We start from the raw sequence: 20653 nt of genomic DNA on the forward strand, positions 1-20653 counted from the left end.
AGGTTTCAGTGTTGGAAAGAAAGATTATCTGTTTATTTGCTGCAGCTGCTTGCTGGCTAGTCCAGTGGGCCCCTACTGCAGGCAATAGACAATAGGTGGTGCCTATGTGCCTAGGTGGATAGGACATCAGCTATGAGGCATTTGTTTGTACAAACTGCTGCTCACAACTAATGTTGTAATATAGTGTCTCCATCTGCTGGTGGTATTGAATAAGCAATAGTGCAATGATAGGGTCTGAAAAAGAAGAAAAATAAGAAGCAGCAGCATATGAAAAAAGGAGGAAAGAAGGAAAACATGGAGAGAAGAAAAAAAAGAAGGTAAAAATGAGGTGAAAACATGTTTAAAAAATTATTTCCATCTCTCTCTCTCTCTATATGTATATATATATATATATATATATATATATATTTAAAAGAAAAAAAATTATATATATACATATAGAGAGAGAGAGATAAATATATATAGAGATAGATGGGTGGATAGATAGATAGATAGATAGAGAGATACACATACATACACACATACACACATACACACATAGATACATACATAGATATGTGTGTATTGTTGGAGTTGCAAACATGGGTGCACTTGACAAACTCAGTGCGGCTATTCCCCATTGAAAGATTGTTGCATCCAGGTCCCTTAGCACTGTGATATGCTACTCAATACCACTGGCATGGCCAGGTGTAAACAACATCTGACCTTTGTTGTGTATGTAACCATGGAGATTGTGATGTCGCCTAGGCCCACCAAAGAACAGCCTTGTCAGAAGCAGCACTGCCATGAGCAGAAGCAGCAGCACCATAGGTTGTCAAATAAGCTGGATTTAACCAAGACAAGTGAGTCCAATAGGATGCAGGTATGTCCTCTATCCTTACAGCTTCCTGTGGCTGTTGGTTTTATACCGTTTGGGGACAGCCAAGGAGGCGTCAGCAGGCAACACAGGTAAGTGTGTGCTTGTGTGTGTGTGTGTGTGTTTCCTATGCAGATCCTAAACCCAGTATCAAATGCAAGTAGGAGGAGTAAGAAGGGTTCCTGCCAAAGCCAGTTTATGGATTGCATTTAAAAATGGTCCATCAGAGTGAAATGGACTCCCATCTTCCTGCTTAGCAATAATGATATGGGTTTAGGGTCTGCTGTGTGTACTGGTGGGTGACTGCCACCCAGCCAGAGTGTGTATGGGAGGCTGCCAGCCAGCCTCCCTTCCTACAAGTAGTGATGGTGCATGTGAAGGGGACAGCGTTGGTTCCTCCCCTTTCACAGTTATCACTGCTCATCCTTCGTTTTGGCTGGTATCAAATGTAGTGTCTGTTTATATCAGTTTAATATCTGATATGTCCCTTATCTGGTAGCATATATTAAGTGCACCACCAGGTTTCAGTGTTGGAAAGAAAGATTACCTGTTTATTTGCTGCTGCTGCTGCTGCAACAGCAGCTGCTTGCTGGCTAGTCCAGTGGGCCCCTACTGCAGGCAAAAGACAATAGGTGGTGCCTAGATGGATAGGTGGATAGGACATCAGCTATGAGGTATTTGTTTGTACAAACTGTTGCTCACAACTAATGTTGTAATATAGTGTCTCCATCTGCTGGTGGTATTGAATAAGCAATAGTGCAATGATAGGGTCTGAAAAAGAAGAAAAATAAGAGGAAAGAAGGAAAACATGGAGAGAAGAAAAAAAAGAAGGTAAAAATGATGTGAAAACATGTTTAAAAAAAGTTTTTCCATCTCTCTCTCTCTCTATATATATGTATATACATATATATATATATATATATATATATATATTTAAAAGAAAAAAATTATATATATGTATATATATATATACATATAGAGAGAGACAGAGAGATAAATATATATAGAGATAGATGGGTGGATAGATAGATAGATACACATACATACATATATACATACATACATACATACATATGTGTGTATTGTTGGAGTTGCAAACATGGGTGCACTTGACAAACTCAGTGCGGCTATTCCCCATTCAAAGATTGTTGCATCCAGGACCCTTAGCACTGTGATATGCTACCCAATACCACTGGCATGGCCAGGTGTAAACAACATCTGACCTTTGTTGTGTATGTAACCATGGAGATTGTGATGTCGCCTAGGCCCACCAAAGAACAGCCTTGTCAGAAGCAGCACTGCCATGAGCAGAAGCAGCAGCACCATAGGTTGTCAAATAAGCTGGATTTAACCAAGACAAGTGAGTCCAATAGGATGCAGGTATGTCCTCTATCCTTACAGCTTCCTGTGGCTGTTGGTTTTATACCGTTTGGGGACAGCCAAGGAGGCGTCAGTAGGCAACACAGGTAAGTGTGTGCTTGTGTGTGTGTGTGTGTGTGTGTGTGTGTGTGTGTGTATTTCCTATGCAGATCCTAAACCCAGTATCAAATGCAAGTAGGAGGAGTAAGAAGGGTTCCTGCCAAAGCCAGGTTATGGATTGCATTTAAAAATGGTCCATCAGAGTGAAATGGACTCCCATCTTCCTGCTTAGCAATAATGATATGGGTTTAGGGTCTGCTGTGTGTACTGGTGGGTGACTGCCAGCCAGCCTCCCTTCCTACAAGTAGTGATGGTGCATGTGAAGGGGACAGCGTTGGTTCCTCCCCTTTCACAGTTATCACTTCTCATCCTTCCTTTTGGCTGGTATCAAATGTGGTGTCTGTTTATATCAGTTTAATATCTGATATGTCCCCTATCTGATAGCATATATTAAATGCACCACCAGGGTTCAGTGTTGGATAGAAAGATTACCTGTTTATTTGCTGCTGCTGCAGCTGCTTGCTGGCTAGTCCAGTGGGCACCTACTGCAGGCAAAAGACAATAGGTGGTGCCTATGTGCCTAGGTGGATAGGACATCAGCTATGAGACATTTGTTTGTACAAACTGCTGCTCACAACTAATGTTGTAATATAGTGTCTCCATCTGCTGGTGGTATTGAATGAGCAATAGTGCAATGATAGGGTCTGAAAAAGAAGAAAAATAAGAAGCAGCAGCATAGGAAAAAAGGAGGAAAGAAGGTAAAAATTAGGTGAAAACATGTTTAAAAAAGTATTTCCATCTCTCTCTCTCTATATGTATATACATATATATATATATATATATATTTAAAAGAAAGAAAAAAATAATATATATATATATATATATACATATAGAGAGAGAGAGATAAATATATATAGAGATAGATGGGTGGATAGATAGATAGATAGATAGACAGACATACATACATATGTGTGTATTGTTGGAGTTGCAAACATGGGTGCACTTGACAAACTCAGTGCGGCTATTCCCCATTGAAAGATTGTTGCATCCAGGACCCTTAGCACTGTGATATGCTACTCAATACCACTGGCATGGCCAGGTGTAAACAACATCTGACCTTTGTTGTGTATGTAACCATGGAGATTGTGATGTCGCCTAGGCCCACCAAAGAACAGCCTTGTCAGAAGCAGCACTGCCATGAGCAGAAGCAGCAGCACCATAGTTTGTCAAATAAGCTGGATTTAACCAAGACAAGTGAGTCCAATAGGATGCAGGTATGTCCTCTATCCTTACAGCTTCCCGTGGCTGTTGGTTTTATACCGTTTGGGGACAGCCAAGGAGGCGTCAGCAGGCAACACAGGTAAGTGTGTGCTTGTGTGTGTGTGTGTGTGTGTGTGTTTCCTATGCAGATCCTAAACCCAGTATCAAATGCAAGTAGGAGGAGTAAGAAGGGTTCCTGCCAAAGCCAGGTTATGGATTGCATTTAAAAATGGTCCATCAGAGTGAAATGGACTCCCATCTTCCTGCTTAGCAATAATGATATGGGTTTAGGGTCTGCTGTGTGTACTGGTGGGTGACTGCCACCCAGCCAGAGTGTGTATGGGAGGCTGCCAGCCAGCCTCCCTTCCTACAAGTAGTGATGGTGCATGTGAAGGGGACAGCGTTGGTTCCTCCCCTTTCACAGTTATCACTTCTCATCTTTCCTTTTGGCTGGTATCAAATGTAGTGTCTGTTTATATCAGTTTAATATCTGATATGTCCCCTATCTGGTAGCATATATTAAGTGCACCACCAGGTTTCAGTGTTGGAAAGAAAGATTACCTGTTTATTTACTACTGCTGCAGCTGCTTTCTGGCTAGTCCAGTGGGCCCCTACTGCAGGCAAAAGACAATAGGTGGTGCCGCTTGTGTCTGGCCCCTGTTGGAGCGACCAGGCACAGGACTGCTGCTGCTGCTGCTGAATGTCCTCTTTAATTGAATAAGCTCAGCAACTAGCACACCTGTGCAGGTTGGACATGACATGATAGGTAGAAGTCTTTCAGGTAGTGGGTGTTGAATCTTGTATGATGAGGTTTCTAGGAGGGGGTGTGTTATGCAGATTAGGATGGATGGAGAGAGATCTGAGAAAGCCGTATGCTTTGGTGAGTCCTGGTTGGTATGGGTTTGTTGAGGTGTTCATGAGAAAGTTTGGTTTGATAGGTGTGAGACAGGATGTGTTAAAGGAGAAGAAGAGTATGGTGAAGTGTATTAGGGTGAAGGATGTTCAGTGTAATATTAATATGGTGAGAGAATAGAATGTGAGTAAAGTGTGGAAGAGTTTGGAGACAGATGGTATGACTAATAGACAGAGAGAGATTGTATGGCAGAGTTTGCATGGTGCATTGCCAGTGAGAGAGGTACAGAAGAGTCGGGGGATTGGAAGAAGTGAGAGATGTCCGAGAGAGGGTTGTGGAGGGAATGAGATTATTATGCATTTGTTTTGGAATTGTGATAGAGCGCAAGAAGTGTGGAAGGGAATTGGTCCGTTGGCTAAAGAATTTATGGGGGTAAGAAAGTGGTCTTTTGAAGTGATTATGTTTGGTCTGGGGGTGGTAGGTGGGAGGAAGGAGAGAATGTTATATGTGTTGTTAGCAATAATTAAGGAGGTATTGTGGGATGTTAGGAATTTGTATATACCGTATTTATCATCGTATAACACGCACTTTTTAGGCTAAAATTTTTAGCCTAAAGTCTATGTGCGTGTTATACGCCGATACCACCCCAGGAAAGGCAGGGGGAGAGAGGCCGTCGCTGCCCGCTTCTCTCCCCCTGCCTTCCCTGGGGTCTAGAGCCCTGCTGCCGGCCCTTCTCACCCCCTGGCTATCAGCGCCGCTGCCCGTTCTGTCCCCCTGACTATCGGTACCGGCGAGAGAAGGGGCAGCGGCACCCATTGCCGGCGCCGCTGCCCCGTTGCCTCCCCCCATCCCCGGTGGCATAATTACCTGGGTCGGGTCCGCGCTGCTGCAGGCCTCCGGCGTGCGTCCCCTTCGTCGTTGCTATGCGCTGCACGGCGCGGCGCATGACGTCAGTGCGCCGCGCCATTCATAGCAACGACGCAGGGGCTGCACGCCGGAGGCCTGCAGCAGCGCGGACCCGACCCAGGTAATTAAGCCACCGGGGATGGGGGGAGGCAATGGGGCAGTGGCGCCGGCAATGGGTGCCGCTGCCCCTTCTCTCCCCCTGGCTGTCGGCGCCGGCAATGGGGCGCCGGTACCGATAGTCAGGGGGACAGAACGGGCAGCGGCGCCGATAGCCAGGGGGAGAGAAGGGCCGGCAGCAGGGCTCTAGACCCCAGGAAAGGCAGGAGGAGAGAAGCGGGCAGCGACTGCCTCTCTCGCCCTGCATTTCCTGGGGGTGTATCGGGGTATACACGCGCACACACGCACCCTCATTTTACCATGGATATTTGGGTAAACAACTTTTTTTACCCAAATATCCTTGGTAAAATGAGGGTGCGTGTTATAGGCCGGTGCGTGGTATACCCCGATAAATACGGTATTTAAGAAGAAGGATGTGTCGGTTGAAGAGTGTATGAGAATGATATTAGATAGATTGCATACTGTATATTTGTGGGATAAGAAGAGATTTGGAGAGGATGATGCGGAGGGGACTTGGAAGTTTTTAAAATGGAGACACGTTGTGAGGGTATGAGGGTGGTGTGTTGTTATGCTATGTACTTTGTTTTGGGGTGTATTTTGTTATATGTTGATAAAGTAACCTAATGATGAGTTTGGTGAATTGTGACTAAGTTCAGTAAATCTGAGAGGCAAACGTGAAGTAAACCTGAACGATTAAGTTTTAATTCAAACCTGAAGGTTTAAAAAAAAAAAAAAAAAAAAAAAGTCTGTTTTTATCAGTTTAACCCCTTCAGGACGGAGCCCATTTTGGCCTTAAGGACCGGAGCGTTTTTTGCACATCTGACCACTGTCACTTTAAACATTAATAACTCTGGAATGCTTTTAGTTATCATTCTGATTCCGAGATTGTTTTTTCGTGACATATTATACTTTAACATAGTGGTAAATTTTTGTCGATACTTGCATCCTTTCTTGGTGAAAAATCCGTAAATTTGATGAAAAATTTGAAAATTTAGCATTTTTCTAACTTTGAAGCTCTCTGCTTGTAAGGAAAATGGATATTACGAATACATTTTTTTTTGGTTCACATATACAATATGTCTACTTTATGTTTGCATCATAAAATTTACGTGTTTTTACTTTTGGAAGACACCAGAGGGCTTCAACGGTCAGCAGCAATTTTCCGATTTTTCACAAAATTTTCAAACTCAGTATTTTTCAGGGACCAGTTCACGTTTGAAGTGGATTTGAAGGGTCTTCATATTAGAAATACCCCATAAATTACCCCATTATAAAAACTACACCCCCCAAAGTATTCAAAATGACATTCAGTCAGCGTTTTAACCCTTTAGGTGTTTCACACGAATAGCAGCAAAGTGAAGGAGAAAATTCACAATCTTCATTTTTTACACTCACATGTTCTTGTAGACCCAATTTTAGAATTTTTACAAGGGGTAAAAGGACAACATTTTTACTTGTATTTGTAGCCCAATTTCTCTCGAGTAAGGACATACCTCATATGTCTATGTAAAGTGTTCGGCGGGCGCAGTAGAGGGCTCAGAAGGGAAGGAGCGACAAGGGGATTTTGGAGAGTACGTTTTTCTGAAATGGTTTTTGGGGGGCATGTTACCTTTAGGAAGCCCTTATGGTGCCAGAACAGCAAAAAAAAAAACCACATGGCATACCATTTTGGAAACTAGACCCCTCGGGGAATGTAACATGGGATAAAGTGAACCTTAATACCCCACAGGTGTTTCACGACTTTTGCAAATGTAAAAAAATAAAATAAATTTTTTACCTAAAATGCTTGTTTTCCCGAAAAATTTTTATTTTTAAAAAGGGTAATAGCAGAAAACACCCCTAAAAATTTGAAGCCCAATTTCTCCCGATTCAGAAAACACCCCATATGGGGGTGAAAAGTGCTCTGCTGGCGCACTACAGGTCTCGGAAGAGAAGGAGTCACATTTGGCTTTTTGAACGCAAATTTTTCTCTGGGGGCATGCCGCATTTAGGAAGCCCCTATGGTGCCAGGACAGCAAAAAACCCCCCACATGGCATACCATTTTGGAAACTAGACCCCTCGGGGAACGTAACAAGGGGTTAAGTGAACCTTTATACCACACAGGTGTTTCACGACTTTTGCATATGTAAAAAAAAAAATTTTTTTTTACCTAAAATGCTTGTTTTCCCAAAAATTTTACATTTTTAAAAAGGGTAAAAGCAGAAAATACCCCCCAAAATTTGTAACCCAATTTCTCCGAAGTACGGCGATACCCCATATGTGACCCTTAACTGTTGCCTTGAAATACGACAGGGCTCCAAAGTGAGAGCGCCATGCGCATTTGAGGCCTAAATTAGGGATTGCTTAGGGGTGGACATAGGGGTATTCTACGCCAGTGATTCCCAAACAGGGTGCCTCCAGCTGTTGCAAAACTCCCAGCATGCCTGGACAGTCAACGGCTGTCCGACAATACTGGGAGTTGTTTTGCAACAGCTGGAGGCTCCGTTCTGGAAACAGTGGCGTACCAGACGTTTTTCATTTTTATTGGGGAGGGGGGGGGGGGGGCTGTGTAGGGGTATGTGTATACGTAGTGTTTTTTACTTTTTATTTTATTTTTTGTGGTAGTGTAGTGTAGTGTTTTTAGGGTACAGTCACACGGGCGGGGGTTCACAGTAGTTTCTCGCTGGCAATTTGAGCTGCAGCAGAAAGTTTGCGGCAGCTCAAATTTGCAGCCAGATACTTACTGTAATCCTCCGCCCATGTGAGTGTACCCTGTACGTTCACATTGGGGGGGACATCCAGCTGTTGCATAACTACAACTCCCAGCATGCCCGTTGGCTGTCGGTGACTGCTGAGAGTTGCAGTTTTGCAACAACTGTAGGCACACTGGTTATGTATCACTGAGTTTGTGACCTAACTCAGTGTTTCACAACCAGTGTGCCTCCAGCTGTTGCAAAACTACAACTCCCAGCATGTACGGTGCATGGTGTACGGTGACTGCTGAGAGTTGTAGTTTGCAACAGCTGGAGGCACACCGGTCGTGAAACACTGAGTTAGGTAAAAAAAAACTCTGAGTTTCACAACCAGTGTGCCTTCAGCTGTTGCAAAACTACAACTCTCAGCAGTCACCGACAGCCAACGGGCATGCTGGGAGTTGTAGTTATGCAACCAGCAGATGCACCACTACAACTCCCAGCATGCACTTTAGCTGTTTGTGCAACCTGGGAGTTGTAGTTATACAACAGCTGAAGGTACACTTTTCCATAGAAAGAATGTGCTTCCAGCTGTTGCAAAACCATAAGTCCCAGCATGCCCATAAGGGAATGCTGGGAGTTGTGGTGGTCTGCCTCCTGCTGTTGCATAACTACAGCTCCCAGCATGCCCTTTTTGCATGCTGGGAGCTGTTGCTAAGCAACAGCAGGAGGCTGTCACTCACCTCCAACGATCCAGACGCTGCAGGTCAGTCCCGCCGCCGCAGCTGCTCCTGGGGCCCCGATCCCAACAGGGGCGCCGGGGATCGGGGTCCCCAGCACCCGGGGTGCACGTCCCGCACCCGCTCACGTCCTCCGGAAGAGGGGCGGAGTGGGTGCGGGAGTGACACCCGCAGCAGGCGCCCTGATTGGTCGGCCGGTAATCCGGCCGACGAATCAGGGCGATCGTGAGGTGGCACCAGTGCCACATCACCCCTGCAGGCTCTGGCTGTTCGGGGCCGTCAGAGACGGCCCCGAACAGCCAGATATTCCGGGTCATCGGGTCACTGGAGACCCGATTGACCCGGAATTGCCGCAGATCGCTGGACTGAATTGTCCAGCGATCTGCGGCGATCGCCGACATGGGGGGGCATAATGACCCCCCTGGGCGATATGCCGGGATGTCTGCTGAACGATTTCAGCAGGCATCCGGCTCCGGTCCCCAACCGGCTAGCGGTGGGGGCCGGAATTCCCACGGGCGTATGGATACGCCCTCGGTCCTTAAGGACTCGGGATGCAGGGCGTATCCATACGCCCTATGTCCTGAAGAGGTTAATATCTGATCTGTCACCTATCTGATACCATAGATTAAGTGCACCACCAGGTTTCAGTGTTGGAAAGAAAGATTACCTGTTTATTTGCTGCTTCAGCTGCTTGCTGGCTAGTCCAGTGGGCCCTTACTGCAGGCAAAAGACAATAGGTGGTGCCGCTTGTGTCTGGCCCCTGTTGGAGCGACCAGGCACAGGACTGCTGCTGCTGCTGCTGAATGTCCTCTTTAATGGAATAAGCTCAGCAACCAGCACACCTGTGCAGGTTGGACATGACATGATAGGTAGCTGTCTTTCAGGTAGTGGGTGCTGAATCTTGTTAATTGACATGGGGGTGTCATTGCTGTTGATTGACCATGCATTGGTACTGTGGTATTGGAATAATAAAAACAAATGTTGCCAGCCAGCCATCCATTGCAATAATGGATAGGACATCAGCTATGAGGCATTTGTTTGTACAAACTGCTGCTCACAACTAATGTTGTAATATAGTGTCTCCATCTGCTGGTGGTATTGAATAAGCAATAGTGCAATGATAGGGTCTGAAAAAGAAGAAAAATAAGAATCAGCAGCATAGGAAAAAAGGAGGAAAGAAGGAAAACATGGAGAGAAGAAAAAAAAGAAGGTAAAAAAAGGTGAAAACATGTTTAAAAACGTGTTTCCATCTCTCTCTCTCTCTCTCTCTCTCTCTCTCTCTCTCTCTCTCTCTCTCTCTCTCTCTCTCTCTCTCTATATATATATATATATATATATATCAATATCTATCTATCTATCTATCTATCTATCTATATATATATATATATATATATATATAAAATTTAGATGAAGGGGAGCACCTTGCTCAAGGATTCCAGATCCGTGTGGGTGCACAGCTTCAGGAACAGACCAATTCCCAAGTAATATCAAAAGCAAAGTAGAAGCGGCACTCCAAAATATAAATAAAGCGTGTATTTATTCACACATCTGTGCAGAAAGCGACGTTTCGGCTCGACAATAGAGCCTTTCTCAAGCATGCTTGAGCAAGGCTCTATTGTCGAGCCGAAACGTCGCTTTCCTCACAGATGTGTGAATAAATCCACGCTTTATTGATATTTTGGAGTGCCGCTTCTACTTTGCTTTTGATATATATATATATATATATATATATATATATAAAAGAAAAAAAAATATATATATAGAGAGAGAGAAAGATAAATATATATATAGAGATAGATAGATAGATACACATACATACACATAGGCGTGCACACGGGGTGTGCCGGGTGTGCCCAGGCACACCTTAATCCAGTGGCGTTGCGACCCGGGTGCGGCCCGCACCGGGTGACACCAAGACGCTCCGCAGCACCCCCCATCTGTGCCCGACCGTCCTTCACCAGCCCAGACCTCCGCCCCCCCCCCGTCAGGCGCACCGCACAGCGCTGCCTCCTGCTCCTGTTTGTGCCCCGCTCCGCTCTGGCTCACCTTCAGTTGGTTCGGTCATGTGACGGCACGTTACTGCCGTCACATGACCTTCAGGACGTCATGCTGTATTCAAGGACGCCGGCCCCAGAGCGTGACGTGACGGTACGCGGTTCGCAGGATTACCGCGCTGAGTGAGTGAATGTTATTTCAACCTGCCTACTGGGTCTGGGGGGATAGGGTTAATCTGGGAGGTACTTCATTCCTACAGGGGGGGAGAGGGGGTTAAACTGGGGGGTTCTACCATCCTACTGGGGGGAGGGGGTAATCAGGGGGTACTACCTTCTAACAGGGTGGGGGGATAGGGTTAATCTGGGGGGTACTGCATTCCTACAGGTGGGGAGGGGGTTAATCTGGTGCCCCGAGTAGGCAGGTAGTACCCCCAGATTAACCCCCTCCCCCCAGTAGGATAGTAGTACCCCCAGATTAACCCCCCCCCCAGTAAGAAGGTAGTACCCTCATATTAACCCCCTATTCCTGCCAGTAGGAAGGTAGCACCCCCAGATGCTGGTGGCCTCCATGTCTATTTTGCTTTTGTAGGGAACTGTACTGCACCTAATGTGGCGAATTATACTGCACCTAATGTGGGAACTATACTGTACCTAATGTGGGAACTATACTGCACCTAATGTGGGGGAACATACTGCACCTAATGTGGGAACTGTACTGCCAACCTAATGTGGGGGAACTATACTGCACCTAATGTGGGGAACTATACTGCACCTAATGTGGGGAACTATACTGCACCTAATGTGGGGGAACTATACTGCACCTAATGTGGGGGAACTATACTGCACCTAATGTGGGGGAACTATACTGCACCTAATGTGGGGAACTATACTGCACGTAATGTGGCAAATTATACCGCACCTAATGTGGGGGAACATACTGCACCTAATGTGGGAACTATACTGCACCTAATGTGGGGAACTATACTGCCAACCTAATGTGGGGGAACTATACTGCACCTAATGTGGGGAACTATACTGCACCTAATGTGGGGAACTATACTGCACCTAATGTGGGGGAACTATACTGCACCTAATGTGGGGGAACTATACTGCCAGCCTAATGTGGGGGAACTGTACTGCACCTAATGTGGGGGAACTGTACTGCACCTAATGTGGGGGAACTGTACTGCACCTAATGTGGGGGAACTGTACTGCACCTAATGTGGGGGAACTGTACTGCACCTAATGTGGGGGAACTGTACTGCACCTAATGTGGGGGAACTGTACTGCACCTAATGTGGGGGGAACTATACTGCACCTAATGTGGGGAACTATACTGCCAACCTAATGTGGGGAAACTGTACTGCACCTAATGTGGGGGAAGTATACTGCACCTAATGTGGGGAACTATACTGCACCTAATGTGGGGGAACTATACTGCACCTAATGTGGGGGAACTATACTGCACCTAATGTGGGGAACTATACTGCCAACCTAATGTGGGGAACTATACTGCCAACCTAATGTGGTGGGACTTATACTGCACCTAGTCTGGCGGGACTTATACTGCACCTAATGTGGGGGAACTATACTGCACCTAATGTGGGGGAACTATAGTAACTGTGTGCGTATATATATATATATATATATATATATATACACGCGCGCAGCGTGAGTTTGTGCTTTAGGGTGCACACCCTAATGCAATAGGCTGCGCACGCCTATGTACATACATACATACATATGTGTGTATTGATGGAGTTGCAAACAACATGGGTGCACTTGACAAACTCAGCACAGCTATTCCCCATTGTAAGATTGTTGCATGCAGGACCCTTAGCACTGTGATATGCTACTCAATACCGTTGGCGTGGCCAGGTGTAAATAACATCTCACCTTTGTTGTGTAAGTAACCATGGAGATTGTGATGTCGCCTAGGCCCACCAAAGAACAGCCTTGTCAGAAGCAGAGCCAGACATGAGAGCAAGCAAGCGAGCCAGAAATGAGTGCAAGCTAGCGAGCCAGATATGAACGCGAGCAAGACATGAGAGCAAGCGAGCGAGCCAGATATGCGAGCGAGCGAGACATATAAGTGAGCGAGCCAGACAAGTGAGCAAGAGAGCGAGTCAGATATGAGAACGAGCTAGCCAGATATGCGAGTGAGTAAGCCAGATATGAGAGAAAGCGAGCGAGCCAGATATGAGAACGAGCGAGCCAGTTATGATAGCATGCAAGCAAGCCAGATATGCGAGCGAGCCAGACAAGAGAGAAAGCGAGCCAGATATGATAGCAAGCGAGCAAGCCAGATATGAGAGCGAGCCAGATAAGAGAGCGAACCAGACAAGAGAGAAAGCAAGCGAGACAGATATGAGAGCGAGCCAGACATGAAAGCAAGCCAGATATGAGAGCGAGCGAGCTAGACATGAGAGCAAGCGAGCGAGCCAGATATGAGAGCGAGCGAGCCAGATATGAGAGCGAGCCAGACATGAGAGCAAGCGAGCCAGATATGAGAGCGAGCGAGCCAGACATGAGCGCAAGCGAGCGAGCCAGATATGAGAGCAAGTGAGTGAGCCAGATATGAGAGCGAGCCAGACAAGAGAGCAAGCGAGCGAGCCAGATATGAGAGCAAGCGAGCGAGCCAGATGTGAGGGCGAGACAGATAAGAGAGCGAGCCAGACAAGAGAGCAAGCGAGTGAGCCAGATATGAGAGCAAGCGAGCGAGCCAGATGTGAGAGCGGGCGAGCCAGATATGCGAGCGAGCCAGATAAGAGAGCGTGCCAGACAAGAGAGCAAGCGAGCGAGCAAGCCAGATGTGAGAGAGAGCGAGGCAGATAAGAGAGCGAGCCAGACAAAAGAGCAAGCGAGCCAGATATGAGAGCAAGCGAGCGAGCCAGATGTGAGAGCGAGACAGATAAGAGAGCGAGCCAGACAAGAGAGCAAGCGAGCGAGCCAGATATGAGGGCAAGCGAGCGATCCAGATATGAGAGCGAGCGAACCAGACATGAGAGCGAGCCAGATATGAAAGCAAGCGAGCGAGCCAGATATGCGAGCGAGCAAGCCAGATAAGAGAGTGAGCCAGATATAAGAGCAAGCGAGAGAGCCAGATGTGAGAGCAAGCGTGCCAGATATGCGAGCGAGCCATATAAGAGAGCGAGAGACAAGAGAGCAAGCGAGCGAGCCAGATATGAGAGCGAGCGAGCCAGATGTGAGAGCGAGACAGATAAGAGAGCAAGCCAGACAAGAGAGCAAGCGAGCGAGCCAGATATGAGAGCAAGCGAGCGAGACAGATGTGAGAGCGGGCGAGCCAGATATGCGAGCGAGCCAGATAAGAGAGCGAGCCAGACAAGAGAGCAAGCGAGCCAGCCAGATATGAGAGCAAGCGAGCAAGCCAGATGTGAGAGAGAGCGAGCCAGACAAGGAAGCAAGCGAGCGAGCCAGATATGAGAGCAAGCGAGCGATCCAGATATGAGAGGAGCGAGCCAGACATGAGAGCGAGCCAGATATGAAAGCAAGCGAGCGATCCAGATATGCGAGCGAGCAAGCCAGATAAGAGAGTGAGCCAGGTATAAGAGCAAGCGAGAGAGCCAGATGTGAGAGCAAGCGTGCCAGATATGCGAGCGAGCCATATAAGAGAGCGAGAGAGACAAGAGAGCAAGTGAGAAAGCCAGATGTGAGAGCGAGCGAGCGAGCCAGATGTGAAAGCGAGCGTGCCAGATATGCGAGCGAGCCATATAAGATAGCAAGCGAGCGAGCCAGATATGAGAGCGAGCGAACCAGACATGAGAGAGAGCCAGATATGAAAGCAAGCGAGCGAGCCAGATATGCGAGCGAGCAAGCCAGATAAGAGAGTGAGCCAGAAATAAGAGCAAGCGAGAGAGCCAGATATGAGAGCAAGCATGCCAGATATGCGAGCGAGCCATATAAGAGAGCAAGAGACAAGAGAGCAAGCGAGCGAGCCAGATATGAGAGCAAGCGAGCGAGCCAGATGTGAGAGCGAGACAGATAAGAGAGCGAGCCAGACGAGAGCAAGCGAGCGAGCCAGATATGAGAGCAAGCGAGCGAGACAGATGTGAGAGCGGGCCAGATGTGAGTGAGCCATATAAGAGAGCGAGACAGACAAGAGAGCAAGCGAGCAAGCCAGATATGAGAGCAAGAGAGCAAACCAGACATGAGAGCGAGCCAGACAATTGTGCAAGCGAGCGAGCCAGATATGAGAGCAAGCGAGTGAGCCAGACATGCAAGCGAGCAAGCTATATAAGAGAGCAAGCCAGACATGAGAGCAAGCGAGCGAGCCAGATATGAGAGCGAGCGAGCCAGACATGAGAGCAAGCGAACGAGCCAGATATGAGAGCGAGCGAGCCAGATATGCGAGCGAGCCAGATAAGAGAGCGAGCCAGACAAGAGAGCAAGCGAGCGAGCCAGATGTGAGAGCGAGCCAGATATGCGAGCGAGCCATATAAGAGAGCGAGACAGTCAAGAGAGCAAGCGAGCGAGCCAGATATGAGAGCAAGCGATCGAGCCAGATGTGAGAGCGAGCAAGCCAGATATGCGAGCGAGCCAGATAAGAGAGCGAGCCAGACAAGAGAGCATGCGAGCGAGCCAGATATGAGAGCGAGTGAGCCAGACATGAGAGCAAGCGAGCGAGCCAGCTATGAGAGTGAGCGAACCAGACATGAGATCAAGCGAGCGAGCCAGATATGCGAGCGAGCGAGCCAGATAATAGAGCAAGCCAGACAAGAGAGCAAGCGAGCGAGCCAGATATGAGTGCAAGCGAGCGAGCCAGATGTGAGAGCGAGCGAGCCAGATATGCGAGCGAGCCATATAAGAGAGCAAGACAAACAAGAGAGCAAGCGAGCGAGCCAGATATGAGAGCAAGCCAGATATGACAGCGAGCCAGATAAGAGAGCGAGCCAGACAAGAGAGCAAGCGAGTGAGCCAGATATGAGAGCAAGCGAGCGAGCCAGATGTGAGAGTGAGTGAGCCAGATATGAGAGCAAGCAAGCCAAATATGAGAGTGAGCCAGATAAGAGAGCGAACCAGACAAGAGGGCAAGCGAGCGAGACAGATATGAGAGCGAGCGAGCCAGATATGAGAGCAAGTGAGCGAGACAGATATGAGAGCAAGCGAGCGATCCAGATATGAGAGCGAGCGAGCCAGACATGAGAGCAAGTGAGCGAGCCAGATATGAGAGCAAGCGAGCGATCCAGATATGAGAGCGAGCGAGCCAGACATGAGAGCGAGCCATATGTGAGAGTGAGCGAGCCAGATATGCGGGAGAGCCAGATAAAAGAGCGAGCCAGACAAGAGCGCAGGCGAGCGAGCCAGATATGAGAGCAAGCGAGTGAGCCAGATATGCGAGCAAGTGAGCCATATAAGTGAGCGAGCCAGACAAGAGAGCAAGCGAGTGAGCCAGATTTGAGAGCGAGTGAGCCAGATATGAGAGCAAGCGAGCGAGACATATGAGAGGCAGCGAGCCAGATATGAGAGCGAGCGAGCCAGATATGAGAGCAATCGAGCCATCCAGATATGAGAGCGAGCGAGCCAGACATGAGAGCAAGCGAACGAGCCAGATGTGAGAGCAAGTGAGCGATCCAGATATGAGAGCGAGCAAGCCAGACATGAGAGCAAGCGAACGAGCCAGATATGAGAGCGAGCGAGCCAGATATGCGAGCGAGCCAGATAAGAGAGCGAGCCAGACAAGAGAGCAAGCGAGCGAGCCAGATGTGAGAGCGAGCCAGATATGCGAGCGAGCCATATAAGAGAGCGAGACAGTCAAGAGAGCAAGCGAGCGAGCCAGATATGAGTGCAAGCGATCGAGCCAGATGTGAGAGCGAGCAAGCCAGATATGCGAGCGAGCCAGATAAGAGAGCGAGCCAGACAAGAGAGCATGCGAGCGAGCCAGATATGAGAGCGAGTGAGCCAGACATGAGAGCAAGCGAGCGAGCCAGCTATGAGAGTGAGCGAACCAGACATGAGATCAAGCGAGCGAGCCAGATATGCGAGCGAGCGAGCCAGATAATAGAGCAAGCCAGACAAGAGAGCAAGCGAGCGAGCCAGATATGAGTGCAAGCGAGCGAGCCAGATGTGAGAGCGAGCGAGCCAGATATGCGAGCGAGCCATATAAGAGAGCAAGACAAACAAGAGAGCAAGCGAGCGAGCCAGATATGAGAGCAAGCCAGATATGACAGCGAGCCAGATAAGAGAGCGAGCCAGACAAGAGAGCAAGCGAGTGAGCCAGATATGAGAGCAAGCGAGCGAGCCAGATGTGAGAGTGAGTGAGCCAGATATGAGAGCAAGCAAGCCAAATATGAGAGTGAGCCAGATAAGAGAGCGAACCAGACAAGAGGGCAAGCGAGCGAGACAGATATGAGAGCGAGCGAGCCAGATATGAGAGCAAGTGAGCGAGACAGATATGAGAGCAAGCGAGCGATCCAGATATGAGAGCAAGCGAGCCAGACATGAGAGCAAGTGAGCGAGCCAGATATGAGAGCAAGCGAGCGATCCAGATATGAGAGCGAGCGAGCCAGACATGAGAGCGAGCCATATGTGAGAGTGAGCGAGCCAGATATGCGGGAGAGCCAGATAAAAGAGCGAGCCAGACAAGAGCGCAGGCGAGCGAGCCAGATATGAGAGCAAGCGAGTGAGCCAGATATGCGAGCAAGTGAGCCATATAAGTGAGCGAGCCAGACAAGAGAGCAAGCGAGTGAGCCAAATTTGAGAGCGAGTGAGCCAGATATGAGAGCAAGCGAGCGAGACATATGAGAGGCAGCGAGCCAGATATGAGAGCGAGCGAGCCAGATATGAGAGCAATCGAGCCATCCAGATATGAGAGCGAGCGAGCCAGACATAAGAGCAAGCGAACGAGCAAGATGTGAGAGCAAGTGAGCGATCCAGATATGAGAGCGAGCAAGCCAGACATGAGAGCAAGCGAGCGAGCCAGATGTGAGAGTGAGTGAGCCAGATATGCGGGCGAGCCAGATAAGAGAGCGAGCCAGACAAGAGCGCTAGCGAGCGAGCCAGATATGAGAGCAAGCGAGTGAGCCAGATATGCGAGCGAGTGAGCCATATAAGTGAGCGAGCCAGACAACAGAGCAAGCGAGCGAGCCAGATATGAGAGCGAGTGAGCCAGACATGAGAGCAAGTGAGCGAGCCAGATATGAGAGTAAGCAAGCCAGACCTGAGAGCAAGCGAGCGAGCCAGATATGAGAGCGAGCGAGCAAGATAAGGGAGCAAGCCAGACAAGAGAGCGAGCGAGCCAGATATGAGAGCAAGCGAGCGAGCCAGATGAGAGCGAGCCAGATAAGAGATCGAGCCAGACAAGAGAGCAAGCGAGCGAGCAAGATATGAGAGCAAGCGAGTGAGCCAGATGTGAGAGCGAGCGAGCCAGATATGCGAGCAAACCAGATAAGAGAGCGAGCCAGATATGAGAGCAAGCGAGCGAGCCAGATGTGAGAGCGAGCAAGCCAGATATGAGAGCGAGCTATATAAGAGAGCGAGACAGACCAGAGAGCAAGCGAGCGAGCCAGATATGAGAACAAACGAGCCAGCCAGATATGAGAGCAAGCGGGCAAGCCAGATACGAGAGCGAGCGAGCCAGATAAGAGAGCAAGCGAGCGAGCCAGATATGAGAGCGAGTGAGCCAGACATGAGAGCAAGCGAGTGAACCAGATATGAGAGTGAGCGAGCCAGACATGAAAGCAAGCGAGCGAGCCAGATATGAGAGCGAGCAAGCCAGACATGAGAGCAAGCGAGCGAGCCAGATATGAGAGCGAGCGAGCCAGACATGAGAGCAAGTGAGCGAGCCAGATATTATAGCGAGCGAGCCAGATATGCGAGCAAGCGAGCCAGATATGAGAGCGAGAGAGCCAGACAAGAGAGCAAGCGAGCGGGCCAGATATGAGAGCAAGCGAGTAAGCCAGATGTGAGAGCAAGCGAACGATCCAGATATGAGAGCGAGCAAGCCAGATAAGAGAGCAAGCGAGCGAGCCAGATATGAGAGCAAGCGAGCAAGCCAGATATGAGAGCAAGCGAGCGATCCAGATATGAGAGCGAGCGAGCCTGACATGAGAGCAAGCGAGCGAGCCAGATATGTGAGCGAGCGAGACATGAGAGCAAGCGAGCCAGATATGAGAGCGAACTAGCCAGATATGTGAGTGAACCAGATAAGAGAGCGAGCCAGACAAGAGAGCAAGCGAGCGAGCCAGATATGAGAGCAAGCGAGCGAGCCAGATTTGAGAGCAAGAGAGCATGCCAGACAAGACAGCAAGCGAGCGAGCCAGATATGAGAGCAAGAGAGCGAGCCAGAAATGAGAGCAAGCGAGCGAACCAGATATGAGAGCAAGCGAGCAAGCCAGATATGAGAGCGTGCCAGATAAGAGAGCGAACCAGACAAGAGAGCTAGCGAGCGAGACAGATATGAGAGCGAGCGAGCCAGACATGAGAGCAAGCCAGATATGTGAGCGAGCGAGACATGAGAGCGAGCGAGCCAGATATGAGAGCGAGCTAGCCAGATATGCGAGTGAACCAGATAAGAGAGCGAGCCAGACAAGAGAGCAAGCAAGCGAGCCAGATGTGAGAGCGAGCGAGCCAGATGTGAGAGTGAGCCATATAAGAGAGCGAGACAGACAAGAGAGCAAGCGAGCAAGCTAGATATGAGAGCAAGAGAGCAAATCAGACATGAGAGCGAGCCAGACAAGAGTTCAAGCGAGCGAGCCAGATATGAGAGCAAGCGAGTGAGCCAGACATGCAAGCGAACGAGCTATATAAGAGAGCGAGCCAGACATGAGAGCAAGCGAGCGAGCCAGATATGACAGCGAGCGAGCCAGACATGAGAGCAAGCGAGCGAGCCAGATATGAAAGCGAGTGAGCCAGATATGCGAGCGAGCGAGCCAGATAAGAGCGAGCGAGCCAGATAAGAGAGCGAGCCAGACAAGAGAGCAAGCGAGCGAGCCAGATGTGAGAGCGAGCGAGCCAGATATGCGAGCGAGCCATATAAGAGAGCGAGACAGTCAAGAGAGCAAGCGAGCGAGCCAGATATGAGAGCAAGCGATCGAGCCAGATGTGAGAGCGAGCAAGCCAGATATGCGAGCGAGCCAGATAAGAGAGCGAGCCAGACAAGAGAGCAAGCGAGCGAGCCAGATATGAGAGCGAGCGAACCAGACATGAGATCAAGCGAGCGAGCCAGATATGCGAGCGAGCCAGATAATAGAGCAAGCCAGACAAGAGAGCAAGCGAGCGAGACAGATATGAGTGCAAGCGAGCGAGCCAGATGTGAGAGCGAGCGAGCCAGATATGCGAGCGAGACAAACAAGAGAGCAAGCGAGCGAGCCAGATGTGAGTGAGTGAGCCAGATATGAGAGCAAGCAAGCCAAATATGAGAGTGAGCCAGATAAGAGAGCTAACCAGACAAGAGGGCAAGCGAGCGAGACAGATATGAGAGCGAGCGAGCCAGATATGAGAGCAAGTGAGCGAGACAGATATGAGAGCAAGCGAGCGATCCAGATATGAGAGCGAGCGAGCCAGACATGAGAGCAAGTGAGCGAGCCAGATATGAGAGCAAGCCAGCGATCCAGATATGAGAGCGAGCGAGCCAGACATGAGAGCGAGCCATATGTGAGAGTGAGCGAGCCAGATATGCGGGAGAGCCCGATAAAAGAGCGAGCCAGACGAGCGCAGGCGAGCGAGCCAGATATGAGAGCAAGCGAGTGAGCCAGATATGCGAGCAAGTGAGCCATATAAGTGAGCGAGCCAGACAAGAGAGCAAGCGAGTGAGCCAGATTTGAGAACGAGTGAGCCAGATATGAGAGCAAGCGAGCGAGACAGATATGAGAGGCAG

The 20653-nt window shown here is 48.9% G+C and overlaps 1 pseudogene; it reads left to right on the forward strand.

The window, feature by feature from the left end:
• The first annotated feature begins 3966 nt into the window (after positions 1-3966).
• Positions 3967-4069, forward strand: LOC130324180 (U2 spliceosomal RNA; annotated as a pseudogene).
• The last annotated feature ends 16584 nt before the right edge of the window (positions 4070-20653 follow it).

The sequence above is a fragment of the Hyla sarda genome, unplaced genomic scaffold (assembly GCF_029499605.1).
Source record: "Hyla sarda isolate aHylSar1 unplaced genomic scaffold, aHylSar1.hap1 scaffold_260, whole genome shotgun sequence".
In the NCBI taxonomy this organism is placed as follows: domain Eukaryota; kingdom Metazoa; phylum Chordata; class Amphibia; order Anura; family Hylidae; genus Hyla; species Hyla sarda.